Genomic DNA, 16,779 nt, shown 5'->3' on the forward strand with positions numbered 1-16,779 from the left:
TTCAAATTCCGAGCCAATAGCAAAGTAATTATTTAGATTATCTGAGTTTCGGTGTTTCTTTGTCTGCCAAGTTGGGGTTAGGCAACTTCATTTCTTAAATTCCATCCAGAGTTTTAACACTTACATGTGACACACACATAAAGAAACAGAAATCCACCTGTATAAATAACCACACACAAATGTATACCCAAGTACGCATGTAAACACACATACACATGCACCTTTACACATCCAAAACGTGTTCTCCACCGTCACTGTCACCACCACTATTGACTGAATTAATGAGTTTTTACACAGCCTTGTAACATCATTTTTAGCAGGACTCATCCCAGGGCTAAGACACACTGATAGGGCATTGCCGGAACACCCCAGTGGGTCCGCAGATGTAGGAGCGACGGTGGTGAGCATCAGAACCGTGGGGGGAGAGTGTCAGCATGCATTGGGACCCACATACCCTTTTTTCCCTCCCTCAATAGAAATGGCCACATTTACTCTCAAAAGAAGGCAGTCAGAAAGACCTGGGAATCCTGTGTCCTGGTTCCACCTCTTCCCCATTGCCTTACTCTGTGACCTTGTGCAAATCACTGCTCTTCCTGGAGCGTTAAGCACCTGATTCTTCAAACAGAATGGGGGCTTCTAGTTTGAGCCAAGATGCAGTAAACTCATTATGTCTCTATATTTTCTACTGATTATAACTAAAATCTATAAATTGAATGGAAAAAGCCATACCTGAAATCTCCAAAAAGTAAAACCTTGCAGGTGGATTGGGGAGGGAAGTGAGAATTTGAGGAATACCAATATGGCAGTGAAACTTTTTTCCCCTTCATCTCTCAGCATTGACCTAAGGACAGAACAGCATGTCAGGTGTTGACAGCAAAATTCTGAGATAAATTCTCTCTAGTTAGAAGAGGGTTCATACAGTGAACAAGAAAGTGTGGGGTCACTGTGAGCATCTTTTCCCCCTAGTTTTATTGAGATATTATTGACATATGATGATTTGATACATATAATACAAAATGATTATCACAATGTTAGCACCTCTATCTCCTCACATAATTCTCATTTTTGTTGTAATGATACCATTTAAAATTTCCTCTCCTAGCAACTTTCATTTACCTTTTCTCTCTCCTGGCTGTGCCCAGAGGTCAGCTTGTATTCTGCGTGATGGTGGCAGCAGGGCAGAGGTGTGGGCAGTTAAAGCCCCAAGAGAAAATCCTGTCTGTATAGTCAAAGAACCTGTACTGTGAAGGCAGTGTTCTCGGGGCAGCCACATTGTTTTATTATTTTCTCTCTATTTTCTTTCTATTTTCTCTCACTGAGGTCAGCCCCAAGTGTACTGAAGTGGCCAACACTAGATAAACTGAGAAAAATGTTTTTTTCTTTCTGATCAGATGGAGAGGAACAGGGAAAGGGACTCTTGAGAGCTAAGGGTTAAAAGGGAATCCCAAGAAGATGACAGCCGGAGAAGGACATTTCCTTGTTCTGGGTGTGTCAGAAATGCCAAGCTCACCCCGGAGCTGCACATATGCAGAACAGACCCAGAGAAGCAGAGCAAAGGCTTAGAGAACTAAACTAGAATAAGAACCATGACTCATGTTTGATGAGGCTTGTATGTTCACACTAACTTCTGAGTGGGGCATGAGTGAAAATAAGGAGCATAGTAAGGACTTTGGAGACTGAACTGATCTTGACACCTCTGCTCAAAGAAGACAAGCCAAAATTTGTGATCCGTATCTAACCGAACCTGTTAAAATAAATGAAATAACATCCATATTCTCCAGAGGATTGTAAGAGCCATCAGAGTCTCCCAGCATATTTCACCAGTCCAGGATACGATCCAAAGTGAATGACATGAAAAGAACCAGAGAACAGTGGCTGATTCTCCAGGTAGGCATTGGCGCACTGTGGTCCAGAGGCCAAGTCTGCCCCACCACTGGTATCAGGAGCGCTCATAAAGTTGGAAGAGATTTTGCATTTATAAACAGTTGGCATAAAACAGATGAATATTGGTAAAATGTAAAGTTTTATGTAATTCATAGTTGGCTCTCCATACTGAAAGTTTTATTAGAATATAGCCACACCCGTTCATTTCTCTGTTGTCTCTAGCAATTTTCATGCTGAGATGTCAAATGAGTCATTGCAACACAGAGCATAGGGCTAAGCCACAAAGCCTGAAACAATTATTGGCTGATCTTTACAGAAAAAAAAATAAATAAATAAATGTTCTGACTTCTGCTGAGGGAAAAGGGAATCCAAAGAAATACCAATTATTGAGATGACCTAGATGTTGGAATTATAAAACAAAGTCTTTTAAGGCAGATAATCGTAACCACTCTTAATAAGCTGAAGATTAGTACTCTTGAAATGAATGGAAAGATGTAAGTTCTCCAAGGAGAAACTGCAACTATAAAAATAAAACCAAATGGAAATTTTAGAACTGAAAAATACATCTGAAATAAAGAATTCCCTAGATGGACTTTGTAGCAGAATGGACATGACAGAGGAAAAGTCACTAAACTTAAATATAAACCAATAAAATTATCTAAACTGAAGAACAGAGGAAAAAATTGGAAAGGGGGGAAACAGAGCCCTAGAAATCTATGAAATAAGCAAAAAGGTATAATACTCATGTCATTGGTATCCCAGAGGACAAGAGAAAGAGATTGGGTGCAAAAATAATTTTGAAAAAATAATGGCTGGGAATATCCCAAATGTGGTGAAAGATGTAAATTTACAGGTTTAAGAAGCTCTGGAAACATCTAACAGAATAAACTCAAATGAAGTTATGACCAAATGCATTATAATAAAATTCATGTAAACCAAAAATAAAAAGAATAGATTGTTGGTACAAAATAGTTACTAAAACCTCAAAAAAGAATATAGTAAAATGAGAAAGAAGTCAATCACAGAGAAAGAAGTTTGAAACAAACATGGGCTGTAAGAAACTGTAAATACTTTGGCACACTGAATATTGCCTCAAGCACAATGTTTTTATCTCAGAAAAAATGAAGCCCAGGAAGACTGATTTTTGCCAAAGTAACTCTCAGGCAAGTACTCTAAAGAAAAAAAAAAAGGGACTGAAGCGAAAAGGAAGGATGGAAGGAAGGAGTGAGTGAGGGAAGGAAGAAAGGGAGAGAAAATATAAATAAAGAAAAGAAAGGAGAAAAAATAGTAATCTGTATTGATCACAGATCTTAACACTGACTCTTATTATTAATACCATGTTTTTCCTTAGGGGTAAGAAGAAAATGGTGATTTTTTTTTTTTTAATGAAATAAACGTGGTTTTGTTTTGTTTTGTTTTGTTTTTTGAGAAAGGAGTGCTCATTCAAACAATAGGATCTGGGAACATCTAGGTTTCCATCCGGCAGTGGTAGAGATCACAAAGATGTACCAAATGTTTAAAAGTGAATGTGGAAAGTAGCCAATGAGATATTTTTCTTGGAGATTTTTACTGAAGTCGTGTTTAAAAGGGCAGGGAACAAGGGGTAGTACCTTTTCTACACAAGGACAAAAACCATTGGAAAATCCAATCACAAAAATAACTCTTTCCTGTGCCAAGAAAATCAGATGAATTGTTTGTTGAAATTATGTATCCAGAGGAAAAGAAGTGAGAGAATAGATTCTTGGCTAAACTTATAGATGCTTTAGCAGAGCATGGACACTTCTGTCCTTGTCTTCCTCTCCCTCTCCTCTCCCTCCTTCTCTTCCTCCATATGTTCCTTCTCCTCCTGTTCTTTCTCCCCGTCTTCCCTCTCCTTCCCCTCCTCCTTGTCCTTTTCCCCTATGTTTCTTTTAAACATAAACACACACCTTACTAAAGATTCAAGGGGTGGGCTTTTCATCTTTCCCCTACCACTTTGGGAAATCTGACATGCAAAGATATCCAGAAAGGAATCCAGATATCATGAATATCTACCATTTCTTCTTGAAGACATGTTAAAGAAGCTCTTAAAACCACTATTCAGTCTTCTCCTATAGTTTCTTGATGGAGAAGGCAAGGTGGTTTCATAATCTCTGGAGTCCAAGCACCCAGCATTAGAGGAAGTACTCAATGTATGTTTGATCGTGTTTTGTAATTTGAAGTTTGGAAAATAAAGTCACTAAGTATATATGAAAACAATGACAACAAAGCCACTATTCGTGACCTAAAACTTTGGAGCATTAGATAATGAAACAGCAGAAATTGTCTTTGGAAGAAGAACTCTGAGATACAGAAATTCACTCTAAGACAAAGAACTGAAATCTTTGCAATGGCTGTATGTCAGGATATAGAGATAGTATGTATGTATGTATCCTGTATGTATGTATCCTATGTATATGTAGACTGTATGTATGTATGTAACTGTATGTATATGCCTTGTATGTCAATTTACATGCAGTTGACTTCCAATTCAGACCTGGAGTAATTTTTCTAAATTTCTTACGAAAGTTGAGCCAAAAAGCTGAAAAGTCACTGACACTTATTGCTGGGACTAACGCCTAGTGGTAGTGAGGAAAGGGACTCTTCAGACTCAGTCGGGTCAATGTGAAAAGCCCCGGGTGCCCCAAGGCCTGGCACCAGCAGCCATCACAGTGACACTTACCCCCGAGTTGTCAGGTGGCCAGCACTGCTTTGTGCAGGGAGAGTAAGAATACGTGATGAGTAGGTAGAGGGTATTTCCAATAAAATCAGCCCAATAGCATGCTCCAGGATTCTCAGGTACTTCTAGGACAAAGATGGGACTTGGGATCCTTGAGATTCCTGAGATTTATCTCTGAACCAAGGTGGTACATGTAAGGTATAGGAGACGACCTCAACGGAGGTAGGTTACCTTCATTCAGGCAAGGAGGGGACGACAGTTGGCCTAACGACCAGGCTGAGCTCAAGAGGGATCAGGGAGGCTTCATATTTAAAGGGAGGTTTGTGGAAGCAATAAGGGAAATGTTAGTCAGGTGGGATGTTTTGGGTATTCTTTAGTTGAGATGGCATTTGTAGTTGAACAGGGGGTGGGAGGTTTTGGGCAGGGGATGATAAGTCCCTGGCAGATGTAGGGGGTGGAAGGTTTCTGGACAGGGGGTGATAAGTCCTAGGTAGATGCAGCTGTCCTGGAGCATCAGGGCAGGACCTAAAGTTCGGTTTTGTTTTCCCCCAAGTTAGATGATTCAGCAAGGGCATTTGAGACCATTGTTTTCTTTTCTAGGCCCAAAGACTCCTTCAGTACAAATGACCATTGGTAGCCCTGTTATAAACCATAGACACATCTTGGATGCTGTTGCAGTCTAGGAGAGCCAGGGCCCTCCCTATGCCATTGTTCCTTGCAAAGCAAAACTAAAACAGAATACCACATGGGATGCAAAGATATTTTGAACAAAACCAGCACTTCAGAAAAGTCCCTGCAACTTCTGCTGTTTTCCAAGCCTAGGTGGGTCTGGTCTAATCTTTCTGCATCTGACATATTCCTCTGTTCTGTCTTTTGTGTCTTCAGATTTAATATATTAAAAATATTGTTTTTTTAAAAAATGGAATGGATGGCTGACACGGAAAGGAGAGACCCCAGGGGATTTCTCGCAAAGGACAACAGTGGCCCAAGGATTGTTTTGAAAAGTCTGCTGTTCTGGCCCTTCAGGGCATAGACTGGGAGAGAGAGATTGAGATTTGGCAGGAAAAAAAAAAAAAAAAAAATGCTAGCGTATAGTCAGACACACTTGGCTAAAAAGATTTGTTTTCCCAATTTTATTTACCATTATTATTATTGCCGCAGAGAGCTGAACGAGAAAGACTTGCCTTGAGTAATAGTTACAGGCACAAAACAGGAGCCCCCTCTAGGTGCCTTCCAGTAAGAAGATAATCCTAGGTAATTGTTCTGTGGACAGTGTTTTAAGAGACGTGACTCTGAAGAATCAGCATATCTACAAATTATTAGGCATGATTGCTTGCTGATTGGATGTTAATTCATTCTAAATAGGATGATGCGCTGCAGAGGAAGTTTGTGGGTACTCCATGCCATTTCCTCAGTGTTGTGCTCAGTATTGATTAAGGAGGATCCGACCCAGTGTCCTGGGAGGAAAGAGCCTTTCTTCACTGCTGCAGTGGTCATGGGGAACAGGGTGGCCTCCGCTGACAGCTTAAGGGCACAGGGTTATTCTAGGGACCCAACTAGTGAATAAGCAACTTTTCCACAGGTTGCAAGACTGCTGATGGGTGGAAGGGGAACAAGAATCCTGTTTTAAGTCCTAGCTCATAAAAATATGAACATCAGCAGTCCTTTTTGTAAAATAAATGAGGTGTCAGGGCTCACGTCTTGATAAATAATGAAGTGCCCCTCTCTCTTCCTCTCTTCATACATCCTCTCTTTATCCCCATTAACTTGTGAACTTTTTTCTGCCAAAGAAATCAGTAGAGATAGTAATGTTCATTTATTTAAGGCCATTTCACTGAATATTGTGTGTACGGTCATGGAGTGTTGGTGAGCTGAACAGGTGTGCGTAGCTAAAGTAACTTTCAAGAGCCAGGTAAGCATTACCAGTTGGAATTTTTCAGAGGCTTATCTTCATTCACATCAGCAGAAAGTTTCTGTTTTCTTCATTAATAAGTGTAGCCACAAACACTTGTCTTCTTTCCTTTCAATTTAAACCAAATACTGAATATTAATTAACTGCTGCTCTGTGCCAAGTAACTATGGCTGCTAAAAGAGAAGTAAAGTAGGTCACGCTCTAAAGAGATATGGTCTAGAGTAGAAGGTGGACATACAAAGGCATCATCATGTACAGTGAGAAGTATAGCCCTAGATCAATGTATTATGTATAGCAAAGAGAAAAATTTAGCTATATATAGTCATGGCATCACACAGGGAAGGCTATTTTAAATGCTTAAGATTTTAGCTCATTTTTGAAGAAGGGAAGAAAATTTGTTTGCAGTTTGAACAAAGAGGAAGCAGCAGCCACATTTGCAAGGCATGAAAGTGGGAAATGTCTGGCGTGTTATTAAAAAAATAGTTTGATATTGGTAGAACATAAATTTGTGTGTAAGCAAGCAGTGAAGTCAGCTCTGCAGAAAGCCAGCAACAGGATCTTCTCCTCAAAGAGAAGAAAACATGGCATTTAGTGCACTCCATCCTCAGCTAGCAGGAAGGACAGGAGCTCAGTGAAATTATCAAAAGATAAGGACCAAGGTGGATAAAGACTCAGATTCCAGAATTTCTGTTACTTTCCCATGCACAGTCATTACCCTGTGTGTTTCCTCAAAACAACAATCAGTGAGACCTTCACAGGAATGTGTAACTTTGAGCTTTTTTTGGTTTTTGTTTTTTTTCCAAGAGAAGTAAAAAACAAAGAAACTGCGGGGAGATCCTGCACAGGCTGAGATATGGACTTCCCTAGGGGAGAATGGGTCCAGGCACACCAAAATAAAAGATAAGCAGGCCAGCTATACAATGAAACTCATCAGAAGGCAAGAACAGGTGTGGTGTGTGAAATACCTTTTGGGGTCTGAGAAAGGGCCCAGGGATGTAGACTGAAGGGTTACTAGCAAGAGGTATTTTTCTCTCACATACAAATCAAGCCAAGGCATGCCTCCCTCAGTTTGAAGATGAAGTCTCCTGTCCCCAGGAGAGGACATGAGGCTAGATTGAACACGCTGTCCCAAGGTCTGGAAGCATTAATGGACATGTGATTCTCTCTTCTTATTGATAAACCATCCTGACTCAAGAATCTTGTCTAAGAATGATGTGAATTTATCTGTCTTGATGGCCAGGAGAATCAGCCATTTGAGAAGCAAAGTAAAAAGACACAAGTTACTTTTTGAAAACAAGGGGGGCGGGAATTGAAACACAACACAAAAGCATACACTCAGAATCATTAGATCTTGGGGATGAAACAGAGTACAGAGATCAGAGGCTAAATGCCACTCAAGAAATTGAATCCTCTCCAGTATCTCCCCCACAAGCAGAAACATTAACATATGGTAGGTCCAAATATGAGAAGAGTTGGGATGCTTACTTGCAAAACAGGGTAACAATGTTATATATCACAGAGGGATCTGTTTACTGAAAACGTTTTCCTTCCCAAATATCTGACACCCAGTAACTTCTCCATATGTATGTTCTCTGAGTAACAGCTAAAGAATGTACAATGGCTAATGGGTTCCCTGTGGGGGTCTGGAGAATATCAAATCCATGTACTAGGGCTCTGTTTTTTTAAGCTCACAGTGTTGGAATGAATCAGTTTATTTCAGCAGGATGTACTGGCCAGAGGTGTGGGATGTTGCATATCTGTTGAATAATGACTGTGTGCTGGGGATGGTAGAAGGAAGTCAAGTGGAGATTATTATCTCTTCTCAACATCAGCATTGAGATGTAGGTGTATTACTAGCCTCACAGATGAGTAAACTGAGTTTGATTAATTTTCCTAAGCTCCCGTTGCTACTGACAGCCAAAAGAAAAATCAATGGCCTGTGCTGTTGTTTGTCAAAAAATCATGCTCTTTTCAAAAAATGGTGCAGGGACAACTGGATAGTTACAGGCTAAAGAATCAAGATGGACCCCCTACTTCACACCACAAACAAAAATCAGCTCAAAACAGATCATGCTTAAATGTAAGAGCTAAAACTATAAAGATCTTAGAAAATGTAAGAATCATTCTTCATAACTTTAAAGAAGGCAAAAGGGTGATTCTAGGAACCCACAGGTTAGGCAGTTGGTGATTCAGTTGGTAAAGAGTGTGCCTGCAATGCAGGAAACCCAGGTTTGATCCCTGAGTTGGGATGATTCCCTGAGGAAAGAAATGGCAACCCACTCCAGTGTTCTTGCCTGGATAATCCCATGGATGGAGGAGCCCGGTGGGCTACAGTCCATGGGGTCGCAAGAGTAGGGCAACTAAGCAACTCAACCTACCTACCTACATAGTTGATTTACAATGTTGTGTTGGTTTCAGGTGTACAATAAAGTGATTCAGTTATGCATTTATCTGTATCCATTTATCTGTATTCATTCTTTCTCATGTAGGTTATCACAGAATATCAAGTAGATTTCTGTGTGCTATATAGTAGGTCTTTGTTGGTTGTCTATATCTTCTAACTAGTAGTGTGTGTATGTTCATCCCACCTCCTGATTTATCCCTCCTCCTACCATTTCTCCTTTGGTAATCGTAAGTTTGTTTTTGATATCTGTAAGTCTTTTTCTGTTTTGTAAATAAGTTCGTTTGTATCATTTTCATTTTTTAAAAATCAGATTCAGCATGTAAGTGATATCACGTGATATTTGTCTTTCTATGTCTGACTCACTGCACTTGGTATGATACTCTCTGGGTCTATCCATATTGCGGCAGATGACATTATTTCATTCCTCTTTATGGCTGAGTAATATCCCATTTTATATATATACATAATATTCATATTTTAGTTTAGTTTAAGGCAATAGTTTATTATGACAGTAAAAGCACATGTGAAAAAATAGATAAATTGGATGACATCAAACTTAAAAATTTTTGTATTACCATTAAGTATGAGAAGACAGCTATGACTCAATAATAAAGACAGCCCATTGAAAAACAGGGAAAGGATTTGAATAGATATCTTTCCCAAAAGGTATATAAATGACTAATAAGCACATGAAAAGGTATTCAGTATTCTTAGTCATTCTGCTGCTAATGCTAAGTTGCTTCAGTCGTGTCCGACTCTGTGCGACCCCATAGATGGCAGCCCATCAGGCTCCCCCGTCCCTGAGATTCTCCAAGCAAGAACACTGGAGTGGGTTGCCATTTCCTTCTCCAGTGCATGAAAGTGAAAAGTGAAAGTGAAGTCACTCAGTCCTGTCCAACTCTTAGCGACCCCATGGACTGCAGCCTACCAGGCTCCTCTGTCGGTGGGATTTTCCAGGCAAGAGTACTGGAGTGGGGTGCCATTGCCTTCTCCGTCTTAGTCATTAGGGCAATGCAAATCAAAATTACAATAGTTCCCACTTATCCATGGTTTTACTTTCTATGCTTTCAATTACTCACAGTCAACCTTGTTCCTAAAATATCAAAAGGAAAATTCTAGAAATAAACCAATTCATAAATTTTAAATTGCATGCTTTTCCAATTAGTATGATGAAATCTCTCACTGTCCCACTCCTTCCGTTCCAGGAAGTGAATCATCCCTTTGTCTAGCACGTCTGTTAGTCGCTTAGTAGCCTTCTCGGTTATTAAATCAACTGTCAAGTTATCTCAGCACTTGTGTTCAAGTAACCCTTATTTTACTTAATGATGGCCCCAAAGTGCAAGAGCAGTGATGCTGACAGTTCAGATACGCCAAAGAGAAGCTGTAAAGTGCTTCCTTTCAGTGACAAGGTAAAAGTTCTCAACTTAATAAGGAAAGAAAAAAAAGTGATATGTTGGATTTGCTAAGATCTATGGTAAGAAAGAATCTTCTATTTGTGAAATTGTGAAGAAAATAAAAGAAATCAATGCTAGTTTTGCTGCAGCACCTCAAGCTGTGAAAGTTATGGCTATGGTACATGATAAATACTTAGTGAAGATGGAAAAGGCATTAAATTTATACAGTAAGGTATTTTGAGAGAAAAGGCAAGAGAGAGAGACCATATCCACTAAACTTATATTATAATATATTGTTAAAATTGTTCTATTTTATTACTAGGTATTATTGTTAATCTCTAACAGTGCCTACTTTGTAAATCAACTTTTATAATAAATATGTATCAGTCAGTTCAGTTTAGTCGCTCAGTCTTGTCTTACACTTTGTGACGCCATTGACTGCAGTATGCCAGGCTGCCCTGTCCATCACCATCACCTGGAGCCTGCTCAGACTCATGTCCATCGAGTTGGTGATGCCATCCAACCATCTCATTCTCTGTCATCCCCTTCTCCTCCTGCCTTCAATCTTTCCCAGCATTAAGGGTCTTTACTAATGTGTCAGTTCCTCACATCAGGTGGCCAAAGTATTAGAGCCTCAGCATCAGTCCTTCCAATGAATATTCAGGACTGATTTCCTTTAGGATGGACTGGTTTGATCTCCTTGCAGTCCAAGGGACTCTGAAGAGTCTTCTCCAACACCACAGTTCAAAAGCATCCATTTTTTGACACTAAGCTTTCTTTATGGTCCAATTCTCACATCCATACATGACAAGTGAAAAAAACCATAGCTTTGACTATACGGACCTTTGTCAGCAAAATAATGCCTCTACTTTTTAATATGCTGTCTAGGTTTGTCATAACTTTTTTTCCAAGCAGCAAGCGTCTTTTAATTTCATGGCTGCAGTCACCATCTGCAGTGATTTTGAAGCCCAAGAAAAGAAAGTCCATCCCTGCTTCCATTATCTCCCCATCTACTTGCCACAAAGTGATGGGGCCCAGATGCCATGATCTTCGCTTTTTGAATGTTGAATTTGAAGCCAACTTTTTCACCTTCCCCTTTCACTTTGGTCAAGAGGCTTTTTAGTTACTCTTCACTTTCTGCCATAGGGGTGGTGTCATCTGCATATCTGAGGTTATTGATATTTCTCCTGGCAATCATGATTCCAGTTTGTGCTTCATCCAGCCCGGCATTTCACATGATGTACTCTGCATATAAGTTAAATAAGCAGGGTGACAATATACAGCCTTGACGTACTCCTTTCCCAATTTGGAACCAGTCCATTGTTTCATGTCCAATTCTAACTGTTGCTTCTTGAGCTGCTTACAGATTTCTCAGGAGGCAGGTCAGGTGGTCTGATACTCCCATATCTTTAAGAATTTTCCACAGTTTGTTGTGATCCACCCAGTCAAAAGCTTTGGCATAGTCAATAAAGCAGAAACAGATGTTTTTCTGCAATGCTCTTGTTTTTTCTATGATCCAACAGATGTTGACAACTTGATCTCTGGTTCCTCTGTCTTTTCTAAATCCAGCTTGAACATCTAGAAGTTCTCAGTTCATGTACTGTTGAAGCCTGGCTTAGAGAATTTTGAGTATCACTTTGCTAGCATGTGAGATGAGTGCAATTGTGTGGTAGTTTGAACATTCTTTGGCATTGCCTTTCTTTGGGATTGGAATGAAAACGGACCTTTTCCAGTTCTGTGGCCACTGCTGAGTTTTCAAATTTGCTGACATATTGAGTGTGGCACTTTCACAGCATCATCTTTCAGGATTTGCAATAGCTCAATTGGAATTCCGTCACCTCCACTAGCTTTGTTCGTAGTGATGCTTCCTAAGGCCCACTTGACTTTGCACTCCAAGCTGTCTGGCTCTAGGTGAGTGACCACACTATCGGGGTTATCTGTGTCATTAAGATCTTTTTTGTAAGGTTCTTCTGTGTATTCTTGCCATCTATTCTTAATATCTTCTGCTTCCATGTATGTGTAGGAGAAAACATAGTATATATTTGGTATATATCTGATTCAGTGCTAGTCTGCAGTTTTAGGCACCCACAGAGGATCCACAGAGGAACTTATCCTCTGAGGATAAAGAGTGTTACTGTGCAATGAAATACCATTGCATACCCACTAGGATAGTTCAAACTAAAAGGACAGAAAATAGTAAGTGTTGGAAAGAATGTAAACAATTTGGAACCCTGATAACAATCCTGGGGCTTCCCGGGTGGTGCTAGTGGTAAAGAACCCGTCTGCCAATGCAGGAGATATAAGAAACTCTGGTTCGATCCCTGGGTTGGAAATATCTCAGAGGAGGGCATGGCAACCCACTCCAGTATTCTTGCCTGTGAGAATCCCATGGACAGAGGAGCCTGGTTGGCTTCAGTCCATAGGGTTGCAAAGAGTCAGACATGACTGAAGCAATTTAGTAGGCATGTAAAATGGCAGGGTCCCTTTGGGAAACAGTTTGAAAATTCTTCAAAATGTTAAGCATAGAGTTTTCATATTACCCAACAATTCCACTCTTATGGATATCCTTAAGGAACAGAGAGCATATATATATATATATATACATATATATACAAGAGGACTTGGACATAAATGTATGTAGTAGCATTATTCATAATAGCCAAATGTGGAAAAAAACCCAAATACTTATCAGTTATAAATTGGATATATAAAATGTGGTATATCCATACAAAAGACTGTTACTTAGCAATAAAATTAATGAAGTACTGATACACATTACAACATAGGTGAATCTTGAAAGTGTTATCATCAACAAAGGTACCAGTCATGAAAGACCATCTGTGGTATGATCCTGTTTATCTGAAATGTCCAGAATAGACTAATCAGTAGAGATAGAAGGTAAATAGTGGTTGCCTGTAACAGGCGGTTGAGATGTGACTTGGATGTAGACTAACAGGTATAGGATTTCTTTTCAGAGGATATACATGCTTTAAAATTAGATTGTGGTTTTTCACAAGATTGGATTTCCCTGTGAATTTACTAAAAACTTTGAATTTTATACTTTAAATGTTTGGGCATAGCAAGTGAATTGTATGTCAATAAAACCATTTAGGGTCTTCCATGGTAATTACCTCTATGACTTTTTGGGAGCTTCTCTCTCGGTAAGCCTCACTGTTTCTCATCTGTAAAGTAGAACAAAGAGTTTTCATCTCATTGGATTGTCATGAGGATTAAAGGAGATAATGTATGTAAAATGCTTAGAGAGTGCCTGATATACCTAAGTGCTTTGTCAGACGTTGCTTTTCCCGTCTCCCCTCAGTTCTCCCATTTTACCATAAAGTCTCCAGGTTTAGTCGCTGCAACCATTTCCTAGTACCTGCCAGCAAGGCTCCCACCCGAGCAGCAGTCTCTCTGCTTTATGACCGTGTTTACTGTCCATCCCCAGAGGGAAGAGCATGGACTTCTTCAAGGTAGAGTTAGGTTCAAAGCCTGATTCTACCGTAATAGCTTACTAGTCAGCCCCTTCGGCGTTCAGTTTTATTAATTGATCAATGATTAGCATTTTTGCCTGGAAATGCTGTTATGAGAATTGAATGTTGTGAGTCATGATAATAGGGAAAACACCAAGCCCGGTACTGGGCATTGTGAAGAGACACTCATCCAATATAAGCTGTCTTCTCTCCCCCACCCTTTCCGGCTTTCAGCCTCAATGAAATAAAATGATCTAATAAGAACAAAAATGCACTTGACATGAAGGAGGGAAAAAAAAAAAAAACACCTTGGCTGATGGTTTTCTCTGCCAAAAAGATCTTACCCAGAGCTTCCTAAATGACTCCAATTAAGAGGCATTTTTTGAAGGCATACACATGTATGCTGTTTTTATTCCCTCTTTCTCCAATGATCAGGTTAGATGGAAAGAAATAGACTACTTCAGTTTCACACAGAGTTTTATAAAAAATTTAAACTCTAACCATTCCTGCTCCCCAAATTGGCATTTATTAAAGTTATGAGGAGAGTTTGCAAGCAGGAACTACATCAAAAATATGCACAGGGCTCTTGGAGAGTTACTTTCTGCAAGTGATGATGTCTTACTGTCAGTCTTTGAAAGAAATATCAAAAAGGTAATGTGAGCTGAAGCTTAAGATTTCTCAATATGTCCATTTGAGTTACAAAGAATTTTTATGCTCCATTTCAGACATTATTTAAACATTGTTATTCCTGCAAACATGCCACCCAGAGATAAGGTTTTGCTCTGAACCACATCGAAATGCAGATTGGTCTAGAAAGTCAGTTTCAAAGTGCCTTCTTGGAGGTAACTGTTTATTAAGCCTTGGAGGAATTTCAATTGCAAACCCTCAGTGGAAAGCAAGGGGAGCAGTAAGATTTGTAATATTCTCCTTATTCATGTGATTTGCACAACACTGGTACAGTTATAATCTAAATAAAGTTCCTGGAGCCATCAGGGCATTATACTGTAGCTGCTTCATTTAATCTAATGGCCCACATTTAGGTAATTTTCATGCATTTTAATCTATTTAATGATCACCTTTCTCAGGTGATTTACAGCAACTGGATGTCTGGGGCTCAGGTACCTAGGAGCCATGCACTGTACAATAAACCAGAAGATACTTCTGGAAAATGTATGTTTTGTTTAGATCTGCCCTCATTAAGCACCAGGATAATATTTGCTGAGGATGTCCTTCTGCCTAATAAGATTTAATACGGTACATTGTATAGGCACCCAAAGAACATAATTAGTCTAAATAATGTAGAATATATTGAAATACTGACCACTAAAGACCTAAGACCAGGCAGGATACCCCAGAATTTTCTATGAAAGGTGATCAAATGTGGTAAGTAGCTCCTTTACACTATAAGAGATTTAGGGTTTACTTCATTCATTCAAACCTCTGAAAAGTCCTGTAAAATGAAGATATATTTTGTTTGCTGTAATCTATGCTTCTTAAACTTCAATCATAGAACCCATCCTACCTTGTAACACTTTTTTACATCCTTCAGAATATACCTCATGAAAGAGAACATTAGCCTATATCCAATATCAGTTTTTCTTTGAAAAAATACAACATAAATTTGGAGACAGACACAACTAGGCTTCCGTCTGGCACTTGCAAACATTGAGCTCTCACAGCGTAAGCTATTTCAGCTCTCTGAGCCTTGCTTTTACCTTTTGAAAACATACGTTTTCGATTGCTGAGGGGTTTAAGTGAGAACATATATGCGAAATTACCAGAGAGGTGTCTGGCACATAGTAGGTTTAAATCCATATTAGTGTCTTCCTCCTATTTTATGGAGTCTCTAGAATGCTGGAAGTGCAGCCATAAATAAGATGGTTCCTACTTAGCAGAATTGCAGATTTTTCTCAGTGAAAGACTGGTCTCTGTTTTATGTGGCCTTCTGAACAGACATTTTGGGAAGCCTGTCATGGGGCTCTCACCTTAAATGAGGACTCACTATATGTCAGATGATGTACTGTGCTGTGCCTTGTTTCATCATCAGAGCAATCCCATGAAGTGAGCATTTTGAATGGGAGAACTAGGTCTGCTAGAGATAACTGTCTAAAATCACACATCCGGGGCTGGAGAAGTGGGCAATAAACTTAGTATTATCTCATTTAAACAATCTGCCATTAATAACCACTAGGCTATCACTTATCACTAAGAATATGTTCTTTTTAAACAATATGTATGTATTTGGATCTTTGAGCCTTGTGTGGCACACGGAATCTTTGTTGTGCCATGTGAGACCTTTCCTCATGGTGCTCCTGCTCTCTGGTTGAGGCTCATGGGCTCCAAAGCACATGCGTTTCAGCAGTCGCAGTGCACGGGCTTAGTTGCCCCTCGGCATGTGGGGTATTCGTTTCCCAACCAGGAACCGAAACCAGGTCACCTCCATTGCAAGGTGGATTCTTACCCACTGGACCACCAGGGAACTTGTTCTTGTCCCCAAGAACTTGTTCTTAAACTTCCAAGGACGGGATCAACAACCAGTCATGAAAAGAGAGCTTGAAAGGAAGAGAATGAGGAAAAAAAGAAAATAAGTAGAAAGATAAATAAAAAAGCAGAAAAGGAGCCAGAATGTGAACGAGACTTGGGCCAACTGGGCCGTGTCTGACAGCCAAGGAGGTTCTCAGGTGACTCTGTGGCGTCATTGTTTGGCAGAATTCTGCAAAGTATTGTGAATCTGTCAGAGCCTGGCAAATGTCATGCCTCATTAGGCAATGTAAAGTTCACAGTGTTTAATATAGATTAAAATACTATTCTGTTTGCCAAGATGTTGTCTATCGTGCATATACAAGAAATGGTAGAAATTCCCCTAGACTTTTGTCCCAGTAACATCAAAAGGTCCTCTCATTTTTCCATTGTGGGTTATAATTTAGACCTCTATGAAAATCTGTCAGTAAAGGTGAGAGGTTTACAAGAGCCAATTAACATTTAACTCATTATTGACTGGAGGATTTTTACAGAAA

At 39.6% G+C, this 16,779-nt stretch overlaps 1 long non-coding RNA gene across 2 annotated transcripts in view; it reads left to right on the top strand.

Annotated features, from left to right (window-relative positions):
• Positions 1-16,779, top strand: part of LOC132342819 (uncharacterized) — a 269,479-nt gene that overhangs the window by 162,801 nt on the left and 89,899 nt on the right. The window lies entirely within an intron of this gene.

This window comes from Bos taurus, chromosome 18 (assembly GCF_002263795.3).
Source record: "Bos taurus isolate L1 Dominette 01449 registration number 42190680 breed Hereford chromosome 18, ARS-UCD2.0, whole genome shotgun sequence".
Lineage (NCBI taxonomy): Eukaryota > Metazoa > Chordata > Mammalia > Artiodactyla > Bovidae > Bos > Bos taurus.